Here is a 26662-nt window from a genome sequence, read left to right as displayed (position 1 = left end):
GCATGATAATATTTTGAATAAACAAAGAGCAACTGTCAGAGCAGAACGGAAACCGCCACAGTGAGGCCAATAGACTACGACAGGGAAAGTCATTTGAACAAAACGAGCTCTAGCTGACAGAGGCCATTTTTTTTAATGCCATACCTTCAACTTTTATGAACTGCAACTTCAGAATTTCAAAGCTGATGGCTTAAAAAACTGCAGTTATTTCAATTTCATGATGCCCTGTAAGAGTCTGCATAATTCTGGGTTTTATTTAGTATTTCCAAAGAGTATCCAATCAATTTGTAGAGTTTCATTACTTAGGGTACGAGCCATTTCTACACTGTTTGAAGTAAAGCATTATTTGGGTATATTTGCAGTACCAATTAACAGCACAACTTCTACAACTAGATTGCATACGAATCTTTAATGAACATTTCTGCTCCATAAGCTTGAAACATTTTCATCAACTAGACTTAAGAAAGCAATAATAAAGCCAGTGAAGCATGCTTTCACCATATTCAATTATTCAGATGGCATGTGAATTAGCAAAGTAAGGCAGCAGACAGTCTCCCAGTATTTGTGCCTCTTCAGTAATGTTAAAAAGATTCTCTCAGTTTTCTGGACATTTGAGATAATGTCTGGAAGGCAGGAAGAAAATAGAAGTTCATAGCTTGGAGAGACTGCACTTCATCAAATGATAAAGTCTATGAAAGATATCCAGGCAGAAATCCTAAACTAGCTAGAGGAAAGCTGTAAAATAACCTCCTTTCTCCACATGTGCATCTCCTACTCACTGTCAACATAAAAGCCATAATTAAAGTCAGCCTGAAAGCTGACAGTCCAGCATTTTTCAGTTTTACTAAAGCTACATTTCAGTTTATAGCCACTCTTTTCAGATGTAGACCTTCACTTATGTTAAAATTTTCTGTACTTGATTTAACAAAAAAGAAACCATTTGTCGTTGAAGTAAAGGGACTTCAAAAGAAGCTGCAGGGACCAGGAGAAGACCATCCAGGGGAGGTAACAGCAACAAGGACAATTCACATCTACTTGAGTTCTCAAGTATAGACAAATTGTAACTTGAGGAAAACCAGCTTGATTTGTCTTTCTGAAGAGAATGGTGCCCAGCCTAACAAATACAATGATCAGACATCAGCTTTGCATCTCCGTTATGGCAGTTACATCTCCAACACCAGACAGATATGCAGAGTGCATTTGAGAGAAGTTACACAATCCACACACCAGGTAATGAAAAGCTCCCAAATGCAAATAAAAATTTCATTGGAGCTGGCTAGAAGAAAGACTACTGTAATAGCTACTGAACACTGAAAGACTTTATGAAAGGACTATATACATTTACAGCTGTAACAAGCACAATGGGATTCCATGGCTGCTCCACTCTCTCCAGGGCAGAAGCCTTGCGATCCAGGATGATGTTTTTCAAGAAACTTTAGCCTTATGCCAGCAAGGACAGATGAATGCACTCAACCTTTCCACCTTTGCACTCGCATCTACAATAGACTCTTCAAAGCGGAATTCAATGCTCTGTACTGCTCATTTAAAATACAAGCTTTGCACCAGCCAAAAGAACAAGCTTTTATGGTGATCTTGGTCTGTGAAGAAGTTGATCACAAATTGATCACTATAGCCACATCTGTTATTAGTGGAGGGAGGGAAAGAAGTAAATAAATATTAGTACTTCAAGATTTCAAGGAATCTCTGTATTCTAGTGGCAGGTAACATGCCTATTATATGCCCCTTATTATCATTATTTTCAATTAAGTAAAAGCAGTTTAAAAATAAGTGCTACATTCAGCACTTATGCAAAATAAAAATAATTAGCTGGAGCTACATCTCCATCAAAGATCAAGGCAGAAGGAATACCCAAATGAAAAAGCACCAGTAAGAAGTCTTGTTTGCACGTGTCTAAATATATATACACACACACGTACAGGTGCCTGTATATACGACATTCTTTAATGACAGAATAGGGAGACTTAGGAGGCATCAGTAAGAACATGACATAACTGACTTTAGCTGCCTTCATCTTTGATTTTAATAAAGAGATCATTTTTCAGGTGGCAAATATCTGTCAGGAATCTCCTGGGTCACCTCCTGTGACAGTGTTGTGAGAATAAAAAAGTCAGAAAGCAAGCAATCAATCATCTTCCATATAACCAACACTGTTGGTACAATTACTTTGGACTAAGTTCAAGAGCAGCAGGCTGCTCAGAGAGGTTGTGGATTCTCCATTCTTGGAGATGTTCAAACCCAACAGTACACAGCTCTGGGCAACCTGCTCCAGAGGTCCCTGCCAACCTCAGCTACTCCACAATTCTGACATTCTTTGAAGACCACTGTTCGTATTTTTGAAACCAATGATCAAAAGCCTATGAACAGAACAAGACATGTCCTAAAGCACTTCCATTTTGCATCTTGAAGGCAAGCCTTACAACCAAACCAAAACCACCCTCCAACCTCCCTGGCCACACATACAGTTTTGGAAAGGATCCATTTCTGACCCAGACTCTGAGAGGATAAAGTAGTGTGGAAAGCACGCAGTAGTGCAGTCCTGCAGTAGATATGGAATTTCATTCATGCAGTGGCTTTTGCCAAGAATGGAAACGAGACAAAGCTATGTAAAAAAATTGAGGAATAATTCCAGAATTTGCACCTCTGATACACCATAGCCAATCTATTCAAATTTTCAGGTAACTCTCTTGCTCTTAATTTAAGAACTAAAATCACTTAGGGTCCTATGAAGCTAGCTCTAGGAATCCTAACCAGTCCTGCAATGGAAAGGCAGCCACTGATCCTGCTTACTAATACACAAAGGTCTTCCTCCTGCTGCTTCAAAAGACCCACAAGTTATTACTTGTCTGCAGTTGCTTCAGTTCGTCTACAGTGCGAGGTCAGAAGTCAGTACAGTAGGAAAAGCCTGACTTGCAAAACTATAAAGACAACCAGAATTAATCTGGAAGGTCAGCTCCAAAAGCAAGAATTTCATGTATATATACACACAAGAAAGATGTTAGTTTCTCACTACTCCTCACCTCCTTCTTCCTGCATGGAAAGGTATATGAGAACACAGCTTTAAGATAAAAGCAAATATTATCTAAAAAAGCTTCCACATATTGTCACTACTTGTAAGATTATTTGGGCTTCTGTTAGCATACTGCCACCAGAGCTGTCATGACCAACTGATGGGGCTGAAACAACAGCAGTCACATGGCTAAGAGCGGCTCATCCTAGTCGAGAGCTCCCTACCCTGAGCACCAGAGTTCCAATCCCCCACAGCAACCTGTGGCCACAGGCCAGAATGCAGCAAGTAAACTTCTGCCTCACAAAACGGAGTGAGAGAGCCACATGAAGTCAAGGGGCTTTTTCTTGGTTGATTTTGTTTGTTTTTTAAATCTTGGGCTGATATTTTTCTCCCTATAGATATTTCCTAGTAAAGGATTAGTATGTTGGGGGGGCAAGAGTGGAAACGCATAACAGCTCTCCATCAGTTGGGAGTGGCTGACCTGTTACTATTCACATATGGCAAGCATATTGCCATACTGCACCTTCCCATAAGCACCACAACAGGCAGACAGCATATCAACAGCAGCTACAGACACATAATACTTCATAACTCTCAGAGCACTCTGGATAAATATGTTTTATTAATTTATTATCTAACTGTAGTTTGTACTACTAGACTTCTTCCCTTAAGGATAAAGTCCCCTCCTTCCTTTGGTGAACTAAGATCATCTACACTAACTTGTAACACTGATTCTTATGAAAGTAAGGAAAGATGACTGCATCACATTTAATTTATGCATTCCTGTATTCCCCTTTTGAGAACTTGTTCCCAAAGTACTGCTTTAGGGAAGACATGAGAGAGGCCCAGTTAGTGCTCTGAAGGTGTTCAGAGTTGCTGATGAACCTGAAAAGGCTGGACTTACCTGTTGCTCTTCCGGCTCCCTAAGATACATCACGGGACTCGAGGATGATCACGTTCAGAAGCATTACTTCTCTGCAACACAGCATTTACCTGGCACAGACTGGCCCTTGCTTCTTCCAAAGGGCTCAGTATGAAGCCCAGTGTGCATGGACAGTTGCACTGTGCAGTGAGACTGGTTGCTGACTCAGATTTCAGTCTCAGTTGCCATTTTCCATCAGTTACATTCCCTTCTGGCCTTTATTCAGGTTCTTCTCTGTTCTGGGTGAGGAGATACTTTTTGCAGAACTTGTTGTCTTTTCTGTGCAGGTAAGTAAGCAATGGCTCCAGAAGGAGATGGCATGAGAACTCTAGGCATGAAGCCTACAATGCTCTATCAGTATGCTTAACAGCTGAGCCAAGCCAAGCCAACTTCATCTGCTATCTGGCTTTGAAGACCTTAATTCTGGTCACAGAACTTGTACAGACAGAAGACTCCAGACAGTCAAGAGTAGCTTTACCACATCCCTGGAAATGAGACTTAAATTGCTTTGAATTTGTCTAAAAGCTGAAGTGAATTTTGCAATTTTCCCATGGTATGTATCACTGGAGAGGCAGCGCAGCTCCCTTTGACAGCAAGGGCCCTAAGCCACCCAATAAACCACTTCAATCAACAGAAGGTTTAGCACAGAGCTGGCCACTGCTACTACAACCCAACAGAGTTAACAGTCATGAACTGAAGGTAAAATTGTTCACACTTCCCTTCTATCAAAATCACAGGTGAACCTTAGAGAAGGACAATAAATGAAAGGAAGCCCACCTGAACCAGTCCTGAGTGTTTGGAGAAGCTTACTTGGAACCAAAGAAAAGTCTTTGAGCAAGTAAGGATGGTGGGAAGGGGGAAGGCTCAGGGAGGAAGAGGGCCTTACATCAGTCTCACCACATCTGGACAAAAAGCAGAGCCAGGAGGCTTTAGAAACATCAGGCTGAGAAAAAGAGCGATACAACTGCAAAGAGTCACCCCAGCAGACTACTTCCAATCCTGATTTCACTTCACTTGCACTCATTCCCAAAAAAATACATGGCATGTATTCATGCCTGCAAAGAGCATTTTACTATTGTTAATTATACTTAAGCACACTGAGATAAGAGAACACCAGCCTCCTGAATGATTCCCTCCCTTTGGGCAATTTCACTACTATGAACCACTCAGCAAGATGGGGTAAGACTGTCCAAGTTAGATTGCTACATTATGAGTTGTACCATTTCCAAGCTGATAAAAAGTCACATTAATAAACCTGCCTTAAGTTACAGCAGGATAGATACTCTGCCAGAGCAGCTTCACTGGGAGTACAAGAATAACTTTCCTATAAGCCCCAGCAGGGATTAGGGACTCTAGAAGGTGGGGATTAATGGTCTTGGCTGGCCTTCAAAAAAGCCACATGGAAGATGAGTTCATAGATAATAACTGTGAGGGACTTTCAAGTGTCTAGCTCTACACAGGCCTACAAGCACTGAAATAAGAGACCTAAAAAAGACTGGTATGTCATCTCAAAAAACCATAAATGCTTATCTAAGGAAAATAAAGGAGTCTGCCCACTTTCTGCACAGACTTGTAAGTTTTAGCTCTAAAATGACCTATTCCTCAACTATTTTTAAAAAAAAAAGAAACTCCCCTGAGTCATACTTGTTTGCTGGTTTTCAAGCTGTCTCACAGAATACAGGATTTTCTGTGCTGCACACCAGGAGAGGCAGCGCCAAATAAGGAGAGTTTCATTAATCATGGGGGGGGAAGAGTCTCCTGTTTTCACTTGGCAGAGGACAGAGGGAAAGACAGTCAAAGTGGGGGCAGGGTATGAAAACTCTGGCTGTTAGCAGAGCACTTTCTTTCTATGTTGCATATTGACTGCTAAGCCACAAACTAAACAGGCAAGGAAAGCAGCTGTTCTGTCAGCTGCTTTCCTTTAATAGCACACACATCAGAAAGGAAAGCAGTTTCTACCTCCCTAAGAGCAAACCCAGAAAATAATGGCTTTCTAGCTTTTGCTGAAGAGTCCCTTCTCTTGGGAGGAAGAGAAGGATGGCACATTTCTAACATAGTAGGATCAGTCAATAATTCTCATTTTTATTATGCATTTTGTACCTCCTCATTCTTCTTCCTGCAAGATCATCTCACTGCCACGGCCTGGAAACGAAGACTAATGAGTGCACAAAAAGGAAGAAGTTTTACTACAAAAGTTCACCTCAGTCACTTAGTCCTCATGTCAGCTCCTCTAAATTCATCATACTCCACATTTGTCTTGCATATGCTGCTCCCAGAATAATGGGTCTTGCGCCTACATGAGCATTTCAGCTTTCATTTCTGAGATGACTTTTTTTTTAAATTGCTTGTGAAGAAAATTCTACAGTGTGAACACTAGAACTACAAACCAGGAGATGAGAAAGAGCTCAAGTCATGCTGTGAGAAAAATGATTTTTCAGAGATCCAGTCCAGCTTAATTATAGTTGTAATACCGCTGTGCAGGCCCTCAATGCCTTTATGAACTCAGAACATTTTGCCTTATGTATATATACACACAGCTTAAGAAAGCAGGAGGGAGAGTAAGACCATAGAGGACAGACTCTGAAATGAAGTTAATCGAGAAAAGCTCTCGTGGAAGAGAGATAAAGCAGCCATTAAATAGCATGTAACGTGTTACATCCATACCGTACCTCATGCATACATCAAGAAATTTACTGTAGTAAGCCTTGAAATTCTGAGTTAAACTTTCTGTAGAACAGAAGAAAAAATTCAAGCTTGTGGAAACGGGCAGGCAGAAATAGACAAGATTTACACTCAGGAACTCTGCTCCCTTTTTTCACTAGGGTTATCAAGAAGGATCAGTCAAGTCATAAATGGCACTGGAAAGACCTCAAGTAGAGCTCCTGGAGGCCAGCTTTGTGGCTTCTCCTACTCCGATACACAGTCTGATGCCCACAAGAAAGGCTAGATGCCATCTGCTGCAAGCAAACTGACTCTCTAGAGAAGTGCCCCAAGACCAACACGTTAGCCAGTGTTACTCAAAAAGCAAGATAAAATTTGAGCAAGGAGCATAAAACATCACAGCTTACAGAGAGCAGCAGTTACAACCATGAAAACAGAAGCAGCTCATTTGGCAACCGGGTATGCACAGTCACTGCTTCCAGGAACTCAGTTTACATACAAGCTTTACTCCTTTACCTATATAGAATAATTCTAGTTACATTAGTGACTATATTAGAGTACCTACTTTACTTTTAATATAAATAAGCACCTCTCTTGACAACGTAATTATATAGCACAAGAACCTGTCGATCAGGACACAGAACTGGTAGCTTCAAAATGAGAAAGTTGACTAGTAAACTATCTTCATCAATGGTAACTCATCACCAGCTTGATGTTTCAGAGCTAGATGAGTGGAACAGCAAGCCTGTCAATGCTTTTTCAAGTAGATTTGCAAAGAGAAAACAATACTTTAAAGCTTTCCACTACTGGAAGGTCAAAAAACTTTGGAAGAATGAAACAAACCACACTTTTATACTAAGAAACAAGTTTTAGCTGCTGGCAAATTCTGCAAGATCTTAGCTATAGAAAGGAAGTTAGTTTATGGACTCATCAGTTGCCTTGGAGAATCATGCCCTCCCCTCAGGCTTCTGAGAACTGACAGATATGCCCCAAAAGGAACCTGGAAATAGAACAGACACATTTGAACTAGTGGAGAGGTAAAGGTTTGCCATTTGAAAACCACAACAAAGTGTTATGGAAACAGACATTTAAAAAGAAGCAGCAAACGTTAGTGCCCAGCCAAGGTTTCAGAGCATCAGCCAGAGCAGAACTTTGTGACCATGTAGGAAGACTAGTTTAGAGTGAACATGCCCATTTACCAAGCATTAGTGGCTTTCTGTTTGCTTCACATGTGTTAGATTTTCAGGCCAGGAACAAAATTCAGTCCCTGTATTTCCATGGAGGCCACTCAGGTGCTCAGAAATTAATGGAGAAATGAAGTTCCTAGACATGTTTAGGGTGGGAGCAGAGTATACCTAGAACATTCAGAGCTGTGGAGCCTACTCCTTACTCTGTTAAAACAGCTTTGGGATATCCGAGTCTGTCTTTACACAGTGGTGTGTCACTAGGACATGCTTAGGAAGGGCCTGGCTCTTTGCACCACTTTTGCAATTCAATGCATGGATTTTGTTCACTTTGGGGCAACTCCACAATAGATATAATGAAGATTAACCATATTCTGTGTTACTAGGAATTACTTCTAAGTAGAGGTATTTGTGCCTACGCACAAGCAAGAAAGACAAAAATCATAAGTCCTTTTAAAACAAGGTAGAAGCACATAGCTTTAAAAATGCTGAACACACTTGGGCACCTCTGCAAGCAGAACTGAAGTCTTTGCCTACAATAGCTCATGAAAGGGTTTGCTAGAAGCCTGGGAAGTAAATGCTGCCTGTCTGTGATCCAAGTGAAAAAGGTGCTCCTATTTGGTAATGTAACAGCTTCAAAACAAAGAAAAGTAGAACAATAATTTAGCTTCATAATCGTATGTGAAGCAGGGAAAGGTCCAGTGAGTCACCACAAAACTCCCAGAGGGGAGAACACACACTTTTCTGAGGGACCACAGAATACAAGGCACATTCACGTGCTCCATTACCAGTGTTAATACACCGCAGGCCAGCAGAGCAGAGACTTTCTCCCTCAGCAAGGGAATTAGTTGCAAGATAACATTATCTCAGCATCCATTACTGCTTGTGCCAGAACATAAGCCACATGCAGGCCCATTTGAGGCAACATTAGCAGGCGCCTACACTAGTTCCAGTACCTCCCATGCTCCCACGGCAGGGGGGGGATGTGAGAAAAAGATACAGGTGCAGAGAAGTGCTCAGAAATTTGCTCAATAATACATTAATAGGTATTTAAGCTGTAGGCCAAGGCCCAATATGAAACACTGCTAGACTAGAAGTTCAGCAGATATGTTCACGTCTCCTTCATAAGGGTATTTATCAGATTCTTGAATTATAAAAAACAGTACATTCTGAAAGCACCATGTCATCCCAGACTGACAAACTCAACAGCAAGGAAAGCTAAAGGTTACATGCCAGACCCTTCTGCTTCCTCTGGACTTGTAACTTATCCCTTTTAGCCAGAGAGGGATACCAGCCTAGCCCTTAAGCTGCTGCTGTTATTCCTTACCAGCACGCCATTTTAATTCTCTCAAAGCAGGGAAACACTCCTGCTCTCACATGATGCTTATTCTTAGAGAGGATCCCAGGGATTTTTATTTAGCTAAGTTCAGTCATGCAGTTGGCCAAGTGCCATAAGAGCATCACAGAACTCCTTGGTTCTGAAAAGGGAGCAGCATTAGTGCAGTATAGATATATTAACAGCATTTAAAGTGGCAGGTTATGCAAGAAGGACCTGGGTAATTGAAGATAAATAACTCTCCCCAGAAAGTTGTTACTGCCATACAAAATTTGTGACAGACTTCACAAAAAAAGCATGACAGCCGTAGTCTGAGGTCAATTTAACTGCTTACACCCATCAAACAGTTGAACCTAATTCCTCCCGAGCTAGTTAAAAGAACAAATTCTACAGTTTGAGCCTTTCCATTATCTTGAGCTAGTTTTAATGACAAAACTCTTGCCTAAGAAAGTGACCAACATTAGCTACTAGTGACCCGACTAGATCAAGTAGAACCACATTTAGGAAACAACTCTTAAAAATAACTGCAAACTTAAGCCTGGGAGAAATACACTCAAGTCAGTGAAGGCACTGCTCCAATTTTTAGTTTTCCTTCTAAGAAAGGTGCTCAAATGTTACAAGCAGGTGAATGCAGACTTAGTTCAACTAGAATGGTGCCTGTGTGGCTTATCTGGTCAAAGGTTTAGGTAAAGTGGAGAAAAACAAGATGTCCTGTTAGCCAATGCTTGCATCAGGCTGGAGCATGGGAAAGGAGCAAGAGGCCTTATGTTACTTCTCAGTCTCAAGGAACATATGTAAGAATAATCGTTTCTCTTCACTCATACCCTTTGGTTTTTGAAATCTGATGGGGTGGCAACAGGGGAAGAATACTCATTTCTGAAATGAATTAATGCAGAATAGTTTCCACCTTCCATAATGTATGCAGGAAGCCAGCAGAGGAGGAAGGGAGTAGCTACTGCATTTCAACCACTATTGTATTTACATTTCCGTACTCTTGATAACAAATACATTCAATGATGCCTGAAAAACAAGGCATTGGTTAGAAAACAAAAGCTGAGCTTTCATGAAAGAAAGAGCAATAGAAGAAATTTCAGGTCTCGACGCAATGTTATCAGGTACAGTCTATTAGTTTCTTTAGAGAATTATTCACTTCCTTATTGCAGGTATGGCTGCGACATACAGTATCACAGTATTGTGCCCTTTGACACAGGCAATTTCCCTTCCAAAAAGGGAAGGATAAGGGACCAAATAAATAATTGTTCAGTGTACTACTGAAAAAAAAAAACCACCTTTTTTTTTTTTTTTTTTTACTATTTTAAGTAAAATAAAGGGTTCTGCCTACATGACTTTAGAGAATTAAAACCACATGTGGTAAATTGACATGGTAGCATTGTCTTCTTCCCAATGGTTCTATTATTTCCAGGGCGAAATCTTCTCAGTTCTGTTCTCAGCATTCTCAACCTAGAAGGTCAGTACATACTTCCTCAAACCCCTTTTAAAAGGGTGGGTGATAATGCACCAGCCCCTCCTCCAGAAAGCTACAAAATCCACAGAGGCAAAGTTCTTTCTTACCTGCTTGCCTTACCTGAGCAGAATTCTCTGTAGGCAGAGCTCTGCTACAGGAGGGGAGCAGGGAGTCACACAGCAAGTAGCAGCTACTTGCTCCTACCACAATTATGTCAGCAGCAGCTCCAATCTAGTTCACTTTTCATCAATAAAATTGATTCTAAAAATGTGGTTTTGTGCATGTTTCTTCGCAGTTAGAGCAGTTATACAAAAAAATGTAAATTAATCCAGCAGGTAATGTTTTCACAAGTACTTTCTACCCACCTATACATATGTAACCAATACAATAACCAAATGAAGTTCCATGTGCCACAAGTCATAGTCAGTATTCGTAGTTTAAGAAAGCAAGTAAGATGACCAAGCATGCAACTGTACTTGGTTGAAAGAGCTCATAACAGAATAAGCAGGAAAAACCTATTTATTTCTGAGTGACAATCAGAGATGAACAGGTTATTGTTTTGTAAAGAACCCAAGATATTCCTCAATCAGGTCATCCAACAAGAACCAACCAGTCAGTGCCAGACTCACACAAACACTTCCTCCTTCCTGCCTGCTCTCCTGGGCTCCTCCAAAGGATGTTGGGGAGGAAGTTGCCTTTATTCATCTAGGCAGTCAATAAGCATGGATTAAATATTCCCAGATAAATTACTTCAGGAAGCATTTTTAGCTGCTGAATACAGTCTGTGGGAAACACCTGTTTGGTTTCCATGTCCCGAAACCATGGAACAACAACTGTGGAGAGGTACAACTACATCTATCCCTGGGACTCTAGGAGGCAGCTTACATTGTAACTCTCATTTTTTGTACCATGAGGAAAAGAAAGAAAGGAGGAAAATTATAACATAGCAAACTCACCCTCTTAAACAACTTGGCAGTTAACAACATGACCAAGTAAGTTAAAGTCTGAGATCAATTCCAGACACCCAAGGAGTCTGGCAGACATTAAGACCACATTGGTCAAAGCTAAGTAAAGTAGAAAGGCGGGGGGGAAGAAGTTCAAGACTGGAACATGCAGGTAGGGCAAGGTAGTGTTCTTACACTCCTATGTCATCTTCTCTGTTCAGCTGCACATAGCAGTCACTCCCTGCAGGAGAAGGTGACAGTCCACCTCCCATGACCTCTTTAGCTCCATCAAGGCCACAGTGAAAAGCACGCACAGCATTCTGGGCACCTCCCCTCCACCCCCTCCCTCCCTCCCACCCAGAGGGAGATAAGCCATCTTATTTGGCTTTTATTCATTGGCTTTCAGAGAACAACTTAAGATGGTTTGGCAGGCAGCCACAGTACACAGTATAAACAACTGGTGGTGTGGCTGTCCCTAACTGAGCCTGGTTCCAGTCACATCCTGAATGGATACACAAGAGCATCAGCCCGACCGAAAAGACAGGACTTTGCACCTATGATGTTATCTCTGCACCTGCCATTTAAGGAGACCGACTACAGCATTTTAGGAACAATTTTATCCCATACCCATAACAAAGTTTTAGGAGACATGCGAGGCTACTGTCACTTAAGACAGTTTTAGTAAATCATAGTAGATACAGTTAGTGATTTTAAAACAAGCTGTAATTGAACTGCATCCATTTGACTCCTCTGCATTCTTTACAGCCAAGTATTGTTGGATGGTACTGGCAGACTGACATTAACAGCTTAGTCATTTTTCTACAAGTCTGTGCCCTGTGTTTTATTGGTTTACATTCTAGGCTACCTCAAGGTTAAGGCAGAGGAAGTATTAATTAGTGGAGTAAACAGGCTGATACCACTCCCAGGACTTGAAGAAATAGGCAGCATTTCAGGACAATCACTGTCACACTAATCAAACGGCAATGTAGAAGGCACCTGGGTCCCTCAGTCCATACAAATAAAAAGAAGAAATTGTAATTCCTTCACTAAAGCGTGTTATGTGAGCACCTGCACCAAAAATATCCTCTAACTGCAGACCTGATGATAGACAGACTCCAGTGAAAGGTGCCTTCCACAAAGGAAGGCTAGGACATGAAACTTCAATGGTCCGCTTCTCCAAATTCCTAACAAATCAAATCAGACTTGTTTTTTCTTAGCCTAGTTTGCCCATTTTAATCTCTTGTAGTCCTCTTACTCTGATAAAAAGATTTGAGTGACTAAGTTAAACAAGATGTCTGCCCTTTGCAGCAGGAAAAGCAAGAAAAGAAGGTCCACCTGGCTATAAAGGACATCCCTTGAGTCACACACCAGCCCTGCTATCTTGCACAGAACCAGAGGAATGTTAGAAACTTTAATAAATACCTAAAAGGAAGAATGGAAAAAGAGTAGTAAATAAAGCGTTTAACAGAAAAGAATGGAAAGGTAAGTGCTTTTCAGATATGTTTATTCTGCAGAAGTTCCAGTCGCAGAACTCTGTATAATAACTTTTAAAGACACGCAGACTCTCCTAGAGTCCATTTAACACTCCACTTGTCATAGCCAGGCGTGCCTGCTCTGCCAGGTTTTCCTACTGAAGTTCTGTCAGAGATTATGACATTTCAGAACTCGAGATGGTAGCTGTATTTCCCAGAACAGATGAAGTTTTAGTGTGTACACAGAGCTGTATCAAACCTTTGCTTTTAATTAAAGCATTAGTGGTGTGTCATTAGAAAAGTAGTTCATACCTCAAAAGCAGGTGTTCCTTTTAGCAGATCCTTCAGTCCTCAGAAACTGCTTATCTGCAAAATACAATGCATGCACAATTAAGAGGAAGCCATATAATTACAGAGTACTTGGATGGAAGCTAATTAGGAGTGGCTAGGAGATGATTTGTGTTACTCAAAATTAACTAAAAACTGAGAAGTTTTGCTGCAGTCCCACTACAGTCATCCAGGCAGCTTTCTTTAACGTTCGCTCCTCAATAGGAATACTATCTAGCTATTACTATTTTACCTCAACACTTGCTCAAGCTATTAGGGATATACCATGAAAATTGAGAACAACTTTTCCCTTGTTATACACCTTAATAGGTTTTTACAAACACGCCATTAAAGCTGAAGTAATCCAGGATGATTAGGACATCCCTCCACTAAGCAGTATTTCAGGTACTCGTATAATGGCTTAAAAGCTCTCAAAGTCACTGTTAGGCATACACCTGCATAGCCACCTGCAACAGCCGGGTTTGATTCACGAGTTGATTTTTATCAGACTGGGGATGAACAAAACTAGAGAGGCACCAAAATAACTGTGGCCCGATTTATGGGTTATTATTACGCAGAGCCACCATGCAAGGCATTCTAAAGGCTTTCATACAGCAGAACTGTCACATTTTAGTCCAAGACAAGCAAGACAGCAAAGATGAAGCTTTGTTCATTTAATAAAGCCTATACCACTCCATGCCATTTTCTGTACTTCCAAACTTCAGAGTGGAATCTCTCCCACTGTTAATAATACATTCACAAGTCAAAACCTACAGGTATTGCTAGACATGTTACTCAACTAGAAAAGCATATGCTGTATTCTTTTAAGGATTACATTAATGATACTTGAATTAATATTTTAAGGGGATCCAGATTTAAAAAAAAAAAAAAAAGAAAGAAAACAGGAGCTGTATTTCAGTTGCATACAGCCAGCTATTTTCTGTGTTTTCCATGATTTCAGTGAAGCTATACCCAGAGCTTTACCAGGGAGCCATCTCCTCATCTATTGGGTGTTGTATCCCAAATTTTTCTATACAGTATTTTACACTTTGTTCACCATGTTTCTTTATTGTGAAATAAGCATATCTACAAAGAAAAAAAATTCTATCAAAATAATACTCCTTATACTCTCCATGCAGTCCTCCACAGAAAAGAATATAAACTAAGCTGGACAGAGTCAGTTAAGTATTTCAAACCACATGGAGAAACATCCAACTTGTTCCTCACCATAGCAAGTAATCAAGCCAGTCTCACAACAAAATATCATCTCAGTACCTGCTTATTAATGCAAAGTCACATAGAAACACTAACACTTGTTCCTCTCCCTACAGATGCACATTTCATGTTACGTGGAAGTAAAATGCCAGAGCTTTCAGTTAAATGAGAAAACAGCCCAGTGAGAAGAGTATCATTTCAGCTTTAATAAGTGGTAAAGCACTGAGGAGTGAGGAAAAACCTTCTGAGATTCCTGTTCCCTTCAGAAGGGGTGGAAAGGAGAGTTAGAAGTTAATTATGGAATGGAAAAACAACTTGTGTGGTAACACTAAGGCTCCCCTTTCCAACAGAAGGAAACTCTACTACTACACATAATAAACCCACATTTTCTTTTTTCACATCATTATTTGCAGTTTAGCTACCTTGTGATAAACTGGGGCATCAGGGTTCTTCCCAGCTACTTCCAACCAATGAACACTCAGATCACATCCAAAGGCATCAAGCCTAAACACACAGCCTGATGGTCTGCTCCATTAAAGTTCATCCCACACCTGTTGCTGTGATCCACCAGGTTATTACACTCTCACACATGATATATTCCAATCTCTTTGCATTGAAAACACTAAACTTTACCTTATTTGTTAAGAAAAAAAGGAAGAAAAAAAACCCACAACCCTGTCTTTTGTGGCAGAATATTAAGAAAATTAGAAGTATTAGCTCCTTTTTTAGTGCTGGGCATTGCTACTCCATTGGGTAGCACTGTAACAACCATGGTTCTGGTAACAGTAAAATCTACCACAGTTTCTTGGTCTGGGCAAAAACACTTCTTCCTTTGGTAAACCTGCATCTCTAGGTACTCTTTAAATAAACTCTGAAGGAAAGAATTACTATACTACCAAGGTGGTCTTAAACTACCCATAGTGGCAAAGATTGCTTTTTTACTTAAGTATGGGGTGTTCTTGACTCACAAGCAGAAATGCTAGATAATCTGCCTTTCTTATCCCAAATTTACAGAGTTGCTAAAACTGCAGGTGTGACTGCAAAGATTTTTATTTTTTTTATGTGCTAGGTCTTACAGTAGTCTAAGATAGACTTCACCTTGTCCCCTCACATAATAAATTGAGGAAGACTCTGACCACTCATAGAAATATTGGTGAACAGCAGGAAAAAAGTCATCTATCACCTGGCCCGCAAATACCAACTCATGTGTTCCATTATTAGCCGTAATTGTTTTCCAGTTTGGAGAAATATTTCTGAGAACTATTTTAATGTTAAGAGAGATACCTGTCTATACATTGCAACCCTGATTCCAAGTTTGCAACTTTATTTCTCCCCAACACAGTTTTTATACAAGTGACACTGAAAAGCAACACAACAGAGGAAAAGCACTCTATTACTTCATTTACAACCCACACCACACCCACTCTTCATTTTTATCTTGCCTATACTATCAGAAAACAGGTAATGCCTGGTATGCATACCGTCCCATCATGTTTGCTATCCCTGTAATATCCAGTTTCACGTCCTGCACCAGTAGTTCTTGTTCCTCAGCTCTTCTGGTTCCCAAGCTCCTTACACTTTTATTACTAAACATTTCAACAGCTTCTCTAACTTCATCCAGTTTCCTACACAGATTTCCGCCCCCCACAACTGAATTGCCTGCATCCCACTAATACACTACTTTCTGCTTTCTACCCAGTCTCTTACTTTCTGTTTCTTTCTCACTTCAGAGTTCACCAAATCCACCCCATCTATAATACAACAGTTATTCTGAGGAGTCCCAAAAACATATACATATTTCAAGGTGAACATTAACAATTCATTTCTGCTTTTTATAATTTTGAAGGTTCTTACTACTTTAAGTAGCAACTACTTGTCTCTACCAGTTTCCAGTGGCAGCCCTTTTGAACATGAAGTAAACTACCACCTCTCCTTAGTCCATGAGAAAAGCATACAACTTAACTTGGTAAGTCACCCAAAAAGGATGCAAGACAGAAGCAAGGAAGTGATTCCCCTACATCCTCCTCACAAAATTATTATAATTAGACAATCTCGAGTTCCAATAATTTAGTACTTTCTGTATGAACAGTGGTTGTCTCAATCTCCATTTATGTTGCTGTACTGCCAAAGAGAGAGAGTCAAGCAAACCTCCAGTTACATTCAGGATTAATCACTCTTACCCCAGCTAAATGGAATGCACTTCAGTGCAATTAAGTTTATAACAGAAAGAATGTGCCATTCGTCATATCAGATGCCCTTACAGGCTCCCTCAATTTCTCTAAACAAGTAACACTTTCTGTTTTCTCATCCCCAAATTCGTAAGACTGTTTCCCATATCCTGGGAGAGAAAGCCGCTCAATCTTTTAGTTTCCTGTTGTGTCTCACCCTTCATACTTTGTTTCCAAATCTCTAGATAAACAGCTTCCTTTAAATAGCTCCCCCTCTTAAATATGCATGGTACATGAAGATCACTTGATATGAAAAGCTAAGAGGGGCAATACACATTGCAGCTACAGCATTCCATGTGCAAAGCAGTATCACGTTGTCGAATACCATGGGTTCGAACGTGAAGTCTTGTAAACCCTGAGCTATATATACATGGTGGCCACAAAACCCAGAGATTAAGGCATCTCAGGTTTTCATCCCAGTCCTTTCCTAGAGGAATAACACTAGCAGCAAATTAACTACAACAACTTGACACAAGGAAAACTGCTTCTACAGCCACAAGGCCCTATGTTGTCTCCTTGCCTGTACCTGAACTCACCAAGATCCCAAACTAAGAGTTTATTCAAGAATATATGATGGACTTTTTTTTTTCCACGGGTACCATTGCCAAATATTCAATGAATTTTTGTTAAGCATCAAACTCCTGCTCCCACACTTGCATGAGGCATCTCAGATAGAGCTGACAGTATTTGAAAGAGACTGCTTTTACATGAGATTCTAGGCTTTTGAGTAGAGCTTCTCCCAAGAGAGAAGGAAAGTGCTGAAGTTAGACTAGTAACTTAAAGAGTCTTCAAAACACAAGATGTAGTTCCACTGAACTCTTAAGAGTAAATAATCTTCTAGGGAAACATTGATAAACAGCAAGTCAGACTTTCCCAGTAGTCACACAACTCTTACTACTTCTAGAAAGAGATCATACTTCCCAATTGCAGGTAGCACATGGAAGAATAAAGGTCTTCAGCTGTGAAGCAAGCAGACACTCTGGCAATATCCACATTTAATCCTCAGTAAAGAGGACAGTCTTTAAAAAATAGTCTTCTGTAGCAATTCATGTTGACAAAGTAAAACAGTGAGGTTCATACAATCAGACAGTAAATAAGCAACTGCACAAGTGTAGCTGTTTTTATAGCACCATGGATTTTTGCACGTCAAGAGCAATTTGAAGAAACAACATGCAATGATTCTAGAAAGTTGGAAGAGTGACTCAAGGATTGCCAAATCACCAGTGTCAAAGGCAAATCAAGGACCTTCCAGAATGATCCTGATAGGCTGGACAGTGCCAGAAATGCTAATTAAGAGGTAAGCTCCCACAGCCAGCAGCCTTTAGTTAGTTAGTGTACAACTGAAGAGCATGGGGAGGGTGGGAGCAAGTAATCAACTACGTTACAACACAGTACACATGACAAGAGGCTAAAAACACCCAGAGAAAGCCGAGATGAAATACTTTGACAGAAAAGATCTTTCAATCTTTCTATAGATCTTTCAGATGTGTCTAAACAGGAAAAAAAAAAAACCACCAAACTTACAAACATCCAGATCCACAAAAAGAAAAAAAAAAAAACACCAACAACACTACACCAAAAAAAAGGCAGAAAATGCCCTTGATGAGAAACAACAAAGCACATACCTTTTCAGTAGAAGCTCAATAGAAAAAGAAAGTGATTTAAGCAAGACCAAAGTATCTCTTTTCACAGTTGAAGAACTCTGCTGCTAACAGGACTAAATTAGCTAAAATTAGCTATCACAGTTGCGTTCCCAACAGCAGCTCTAGCTTCCTGTGTGGATGAGTAGTTCTGGCGAAAGCAGTTCTAATTTGGATTCAGAGCATGCAAATTTAAGGAGAATAGTGATTTCTGACCAGTTCCTTCCATGAACAGTGATGCATAAGAAAAAACTGTCTTTCACATTCAATTTTAATCCTCTTCTGAAATATTTATTTTTGGAACAATTCATTGAACAGCAAGTCTTCAGTCTAGCCAAATTACAACTAAAAATAAAGGTATTAAGAATTCAGGAATTCTTCCTACTGTTATATCTAATCAATACACATCCACTGTGACTCCTGTCATATGCTTTATTTGTCAAAGCACATGCCCACACCCACACTTGGACAGCATTATCCAACAATCTGCCATCTTTTTGGATAGTATAGACCAGAGATAGGCATTTTTAATGATTTGAGATATTACCAAGATTCATAAAGTAAGATTCAGTTGCACGCACATTAGAAAAAGCAGCAGGAAGAACCTGAGTCATGTCTTGAACTATGAAATAGCAACATACTTCAGTTAAAACTATATGCAACTGAAGCTCATCCAATGGCCATTTTGCCTTAGCTGGGGCTGAACACTAATGAGCACTTGATCAGGACAAAGAGAAAAAGAAGCTTCGTTATTCAAATTTCACTTGTCCTCTAATGAAAGGCTGCTAAACTGATTGTGCTTCCTGCTATCAAAGAAGCACAAAGGCTACCTCCCAACTAGGGAGTTCAATGTCACAGTTAACTTATATGTGCCCAGGACCACAGCGTCTAGGAAGAGGCTACATTCACATTTGTAAAGTCTTACTCTTTAAACCAGGGTGGCCACATGCAAATGGCTCTTGAGAATGGTCCTGGTCCATCCCAGCTCTTGAATAGCATCCACCAGTGTCTGGGAGAATACTTTTGCCCTAGGTCAAAGATTGCAACAGGAAATATTCTAAAAACAGCAGCACAGATGCTGTGTTCCAGCATTACCAGAAGTCACCAAGCATCATGTTATTCCCTAGCACAGGCGTAGTCGGAGATGCCCGACTATGAGAAGCTTTTACTAAGTTGTTTTGATATTCACATCATCCCAGCTTCCTGGTAACTCCAGTAGTCCAGCTCATCCTCATCTGCCACTACAAAAGAGCATAGCACCCAGAAAGTCTCCCCAGCCCACTACTGTAAGAAACAGGATTGCTTGCAAGGTCTTATCTCTCAATACCTTTTTTAAAAATAAATATCAGAACAGGCATTATCATTTTTTACAGTCTTTAAAAAGTCTTTTATAAAGTCTCTCTGCTCTAGATGGTTCTTTTTATCACATCTGTTTTTATCACATCTGTGGACCATTGAAGTTTCATGTCCTAGCCTTCCTTTGTGGAAGGCACCTTTCACTGGAGTCTGTTCTTTTTATCACATCTGTGGCACATCTGTTTTTCACAGGTTATTCATTAAAGAGGTTAACATGGACAACCAGCAACTCTCCACATGGTCTCCTCGGTATTTTTCCCCTACCCCTTCACAGTGCAAGCCACCCATCCATGACAACTTCAGCTAAAACAGAGGGCTATTTCCAACCCAACACCCTCTTCACTCACACTGATTCAATTCTTAATACTTTTTAAAAGGTTGTTTAATGAACACTTGGAAGCTTGAGGTGATCATAAGTTTTCACCAGTGTCTAACCTGTGAATGCCACCTCTTTAACCTGAAATACTACTGAGCTGACTGACTGCCTAGAGATCCTTGCTCTCTCACTCTCTATACAGTGATATACGTTACTCCATTAGCTGTATTTCTCAGCTGTGGAAACTCTTGCTCTCACTTCATAAAGGAACTTGGAGCTCAATCCTATTCAAGCCATAATTAACACTTCATTTTTGCTCCATGGAGGCAGCCAGCTGCTGTTTCCAGACACAGGTGAAGGAAGATAAGGTAGAGGCATGAGATGTCTAGTTGCAAGTCATAAAAGGCACTGAGGACCCATGCCCAGCAAACAAGCTTGAAATAGGTTTATCAGTAGCTAAGTTGTAACACGCTGTTCAACATGTGAAACAAAAAGCATCCTTCTTTTAATCATTTCATCCACACTACACCCTTTTAGAGTAGCAGTAATGCAGAGAACACCGCTCCTTTCCTACATCCTAATCTGGCAAGTCTTGAGATGGCACAAAAAACAGGCTGTTTGTTTCCTTTCTGCTTTCACAGATGTCAAACTCTCACTACAAAGATCAAAGAGTCAATGGAGTGGCCAGTGATGCTATGCACATTTAAAAATATAACATGAATATATATCAAATATACCCAGCTATTGGCACACCCCTGAATGGAGAACACCATACTCTCATTTGGACTATGAAACATTGTCTTTCCTTGGCTTCAAAAAAGGAAAACCAAAATGGAAGTTGCAGGTGCCAACAGCAATTTTACAAAATTAGATCAGATTAAAGAATGTTGTCTGCAGTGTCAGCTAATGTACTAGCGTGGGCAACCAAGATAGAAGTTTGGATTTCCCATTTCTTTGGGACCTTGAAGACTGCCTCAGCAATGACACGTTACCATGGCAACAGCTTTAAAGCAAAACAACTATTGGAGGAGAATTCTGAACCATCTCTGACATTTTACTATTGTAAGAAAGCATGAAAATTCATGACACTTAAATCTACTTATGTTTTCAAGGTTGACGCCTGCCAACTTTCATAATTTAAGTGCCAGAGTTGCCCATTAATTTCTCCTCACTTATACACAAGTCTCCTGCAGAGGTCATAATCCTCCTCTTGTATCACTGCTCCTGCAGAAGCAAGTGCAGTATGGAGAGGATTATACCACTGGTACATATGGACAGCAGTGATGAGGGCAGGGGAGAGCTGTGCAGCTGCAGGTCACTTTTCAGGGATACTGTTGATTGACTTCACTGAGCACTTAAATGCTCACCACATCTTAAAACCACCTATCAAGCCACTCTAATTTTTACGTTAAAGGATCCACACAGAGAACAGCGGGTTCTCTTTAAGTCGAGGTTTACTTGGTGCTTGTGAATGGGTCGTTTTACAGAGACCTCAGGACTCAGATGTGGCAGTACTATTGACCTGTGCTTCTTCATCCTGACTTGCAACTGCCCCAATCTCAACCTAGAAGTACCTTTAAGACAGAGAGATTTAGGATTTATTTAATCCTTGGATTTTCAGTTTGGAAACTTATTTATGACAGTAGATTTTACATGGAATGCTTGGGGGGGGGGGGGACGGGACGGGGGGGACGGACCACAAACACACAAACAAAAAACCCACAAAAAAACCCACAAAACCCATCAAGTACCAAAATTAAGCAGAATACACGTTGGCAGCCTGACCAGCACCCTAGGTTAAAAGCTCTGAAAGTACATGTTATTTAGTTAAAAAAAAAAACCTCCATGCAAAAGATCCTTTATGTAGACCAAATTCTCATGTCCAGATGTGCTCTAAGTAAACACCAGTATCTGAGCAAATCAGTTTGATAGGTTTAATTAGTGTGTATTTTAGGTGAAAAATTTAAGATGTTTAGGAACACTTCAGAGTAACTGAACTAGGCATTAACCATTCGCTTAAAAATCAGTCACGCCATCACTTCAGAAGGTGAGCAAGACTGTAAGATGAATCCACTCAGTAGCAAATTCAGTGTCTTCTTTGTTTACAGTGGTGTGTTTTATGAACTAATTGCTCTTTATAGACACAATTCTGTGAGCAGTTCTGAGTTAAGGCCACACATCTCCATAACAAACATCAGGACAGAGCTTCCATCACGGGTCTACATTCTATTTACTGTCCTCATCACACTTCTAGACATAACAGGCAGCAACATTTTCATGAGAGATGCTCGTCCCTTGCACGTATAATGGGTCATCAAAAGAGATTTGTCTGCTTTCTTGAGGGGCAGAATGGCAGCAAGGAACAGAAGGAGCAAGGCAGGGGGAACCTGGTGAATAAACAAAACACACACACACGTAACACTGCTACTTAAGCACTGGAAATCATTGTGCTTTCCTTCTTGCTTTTCGTGGAATCCACTCCTGAATACAGATGCTGCTTTACAGGAAATTCTATCTTCCTTCACCTGATATCTATTACCTTTGCACACACGAGCTTCACAGGTTGGTTTCCAGTGCCTTGCATCTCTGTTACAGAAATTGGAGATGAAATTGAGCAGAATAGCTCTAAAGGGTATGAACAGCAGGACTGGTGTCAGAACAGCCAGATAAGACCTTATTAGAAACACCTAACACTCCTCATTAGTCACAGGTGAACAAAAGCATCCCAAGGGCAAGTCACATGCACACTATTTCTTAAAACAGGTGAAAGAAGGAAAACAGCATTTCCTCCATATGCAAGAGCTCCTGTATTAAAATGGGTAGATGGAAATGATAATTCCCCTTGTCTCCAATGCTTAAGTTTAGTCAATGCCACAATTTAATAGTTACAGATTACAAACACAACAGAACCCAATTTTGCTTTTACGTTTTCCATGTCAATTTCAGGACTGTTACTTAGCCAATGATGATACAGAAGATGCATCATCAGCTCTTATTAGACAAAGGGAACACAACTTTTTTTTTTAATGATGCCAAACAGCAATGGAACTAGTACACCAAGGAATACATTGGGAAAAAAAAAAATACGAAGAGTAATCTTAATCTTCCATTGCACAAAGATAGCAGGTTTAGAGTCTCTGCACCATCCGTAGATTTCTTTCTGCATTCTCAAGAGCCAAAACATTAATATGGATCAGAAGGAGGAAGGCAAAAAAAAAGAAAAAGGGCATTTAAACCCAGCGGACAGACACACAATCATTGCTACTTAAGCACTAGAAATCACAGAGCTACCCTACTCACTTTTCTGCAGTCTGCTACTAGTAAACCAGCTGCTGCCTCGCACAGCTGTAAAGCAATCTTCACCAATCTCCTGTCAATGGAGAGGACCTGTTGATGGGAAACAAGGCTTACTCTCCAACAGTGCAACTGCAGAGACAGATTACCTTTCTGAATACAAAGTTAAAACTGTTGTGATCCACTACATTTGACAGCTGAATATTTCAAATCTTGCTATTTTAGAGTATGGATTGCACAGTGAAGAATTACAGATCCTCACTGTAGTTCTATAGCATGTGAAAACATACTTCACTCAACTGTAATGAGCACTGTAAGACAACCCTGGCAGGGGAGTTTTGTTGTTGGGTTGTGTTGGGGTGTTTTTTTCCCCTCTTTCTTCAAGCTAAAAAGCCTTTCCAGGAGTCATGGCTATTCAGTAGCACAGAGACTATATACTTCACCTAGTATAAAAATATTTGCTTCTAGACTAGAGGGCATCCTCTAACAGAAAAGTTAATGGAACTCAAAATCATTACAGACACAATATCAAGCATTATAATCATTTAAAAGCAAGACCATTCAGAATATGACTATATTCCAGAAGTTTTCAGAGGACTTGTTGCCTAAAAGCTTTACATTGAAAAGACCAGATTTGCAACAATCAAGCAGGATCTGTGTCCTGAGATACCACAACCACTGAAATGGTGAACTGATTACACGTAGACTTTGCCAGGACCTCATCGAGGTCCCAGCTGTGCAGAAGTCACCTATGGAATGTCCTACATTCCCCCAGTTAATTCACAAGAAACCTCAAAACATCATTTCACCTCCCTTCTGTGGGAGTCACAACACCTGACTGACCTGGCCAAGCTAGAGCTGGCACCTCAGGTTAGGCGGAGCTAGAAAGTTAGGACAGCTCTGAGTGATCTCCAACACACAGAAAGGTGTGTTCATATATATTTCTCTACCACTCACAGAAGCAAGCGCTCAGGCATTAAGAGGGTGCATGGGAACAAAATAAAACAAACATTCTCCCATTATTTATCATACAGTGCCAACATTTAAGACTTCCAGCTAAAATCAGAGCAACTAAGAGTGGATTTGTTCTGCAAGGTGTAAGCAGAAACTGATACCCATACCTGGTGAAAGGGAAGAAGGGGAGATAAAGGTCAAAACAGTGTAGCCAGATAGGGTTAAGATCATTAACATTTAGTTATTTGCCTTTTAGCTTGCATATCACATTTCCAAGGCATAAAGAAGCCCATCTTACCCAAGCTTTTGGAGTTTTCCATAAGAGGTGATGTGGAAAAAAAAAGGGAGTCCTGCCACAAAGGAAATTTTTGTGTCTCCCCAAGAGAAGCAGTCCTTGGTACTCAGATTGGGGAAAAAAAACCAACAACAAAGTCAATCTGCAAAAGAGTAAGTTTCACTTTTTTAGAAGTGGGTTGAAAAAACAAGCAGTCAGAATAAGATTCAATACCAGCTTGTGAACAGATTAAACATTTGGTTTGAGCTGGAACATGTTCACATATTCTGCATCAAAACTATGGCTTTTACGGTTTTTAAAACACAGCATCACTCCTTAGCAAATTCAAGTCAAAAGTGACTGGTCTTGAAATTACCTGATAAATAAACATCTGAAGGATTTACAACTGTAGAAGAGTAATTAAGGTTTCTAAAGAAAAGTTTCTAAAGCTAACAAAAAATTAACTGGAACAGAAGAACAACACTAATTTCCCATTATGCAACTGCCTCCAAAAACAGATTTGTTCAATTCAGCGTGAAAAAGTGGGATGGAGTCTTAGTACCCAACATCAGATGACAACAGGTTGCAACAAGGTGCAGACAGCTGTGTTAAACCAGAACAGATGAACAAATTGTTTCAAGATCTGAGACACCATATACATAATGGTGTATTCGACACAGATAGGCTCTTTAATACCCTGCAGAAGATGGCTGCAGAGCAGAGCACCACAGTATAAGACCATTCATCCAACATTGACTCTACCCTGCCCCAAGACACTGCAATGCATTGTTAAACATGATTTTAAGTTTTTTTAAAAAAACCTATCAGTAGTTACGGTCACAGCAAAACCAGCCAGAGGTTGTGGACATGAAACTCACGCACTTTTCTTTTGCTGCATTTTTGCAAATTGCTACTCAGTCACAGTAAATAAAAAGTGAAATGGAGAAGAACTGCAGGGAAAAAAAAAAAAGCAGCAAAAGACTCAGCATCTTAGAAGATTCTTCCCCCACAGACTTTGTTTTATTTTGGTGAAGGCAGAGAGGCAGTGTCAGTTTGTTTGTGTTATCACAACAATGATACACTAAACAAAGGGAGCTTGGTGGAACTGTTTTCTGTTACTTGTTCTGTGCTTATCAAGGAACATGATATCTGCTCTGAAGACGTAGCAAGATCAGCAGCAGTTTCCCCATCAAGACTGAAAGCAGTACAACGTGCGTTCCTTTACATCACAATCAAGTAAATAAGTGCACAGATTTATTGCCTTAAAAATATCAAATAATGTCTTCAGAACTCAAAAGCTACATGAATAAAATAAATATTGTACTATGGCTGAATGAAAAAAATTCCCTTGTAAAAATGCTTCAGACGTACCAATAAAACTAGTTTCCAGCACTATACTTAATCCATCTATTTCTCACAGCTATTGGAATTAAAGTTCTGAAGAGCCACAAGATGCACAAGAAGCCTACATGCTGGAGGAAGGACATGCACACATACTTGACATGTCATTTATCCAGCATAGCGAGGCCCCAACTAACCAGCAAAACAATCGTAAGAGCTGCTCCAGTGCCAAAATAGAAGTAACTTTCTAATAAAATTCCCTCCCTCCTCCGTACAGGGGCCTCAAATCCAGTACCTAGTCTTGCTCAAGCACACAGGTAAGTTACTTGGGTTGATAGTCCCAGAATAGCTGAGGTTTGCACTGCAACCAGAAGGAGCATTGACCCCAGCTTCACATCCCTGTCACTCTCCTGTGCTGAGATAGCTGAGCAACTGCTTCTCAGCTCAGCTCGTTAAACAAATCACAAAAGGTTGTCAGTTTAATATGTAGGTTCCTACTGCAAAGACCAATTAAAAAAATAATTATACCATCCTCCTTTTAATCTGAACTTCAAACTTTTCAGCTCAGAAAAGGAAAAAAATAAAAAGCTGTTCACATTTCCATCCACAACTTCACTTGCTTCCTGGCTGAGCCACAAAATAGTGCAGTTGTACTGGCCATTAAACCAGCTCAAAATAAAACCAGGAGTACGCTGACATGGTCAG

At 40.3% G+C, this 26662-nt stretch overlaps 1 protein-coding gene across 12 annotated transcripts in view; it reads right to left on the bottom strand.

Moving 5' to 3' along the window:
* The window catches only part of MAP4 (microtubule associated protein 4), a 164217-nt gene that overhangs the window by 119553 nt on the left and 18002 nt on the right, over positions 1-26662 (bottom strand). For 11 of the 12 annotated variants that reach the window (XM_075042566.1, XM_075042574.1, XM_075042520.1 and 8 more), the window contains exon 2: positions 13325-13378. The gene's annotated coding sequence lies outside the window, so the exon portion shown is untranslated. Of the gene's footprint in view, positions 1-13324; positions 13379-23394; positions 23482-26662 lie in introns of all 12 variants that reach the window. The other variant, XM_075042528.1, reaches the window with a different exon arrangement.

The sequence above is a fragment of the Buteo buteo genome, chromosome 2 (assembly GCF_964188355.1).
Source record: "Buteo buteo chromosome 2, bButBut1.hap1.1, whole genome shotgun sequence".
NCBI lineage: Eukaryota > Metazoa > Chordata > Aves > Accipitriformes > Accipitridae > Buteo > Buteo buteo.
Note: the sequence above shows the minus strand (reverse complement) of the source record. Positions and strands in the feature narration are given on the sequence as shown.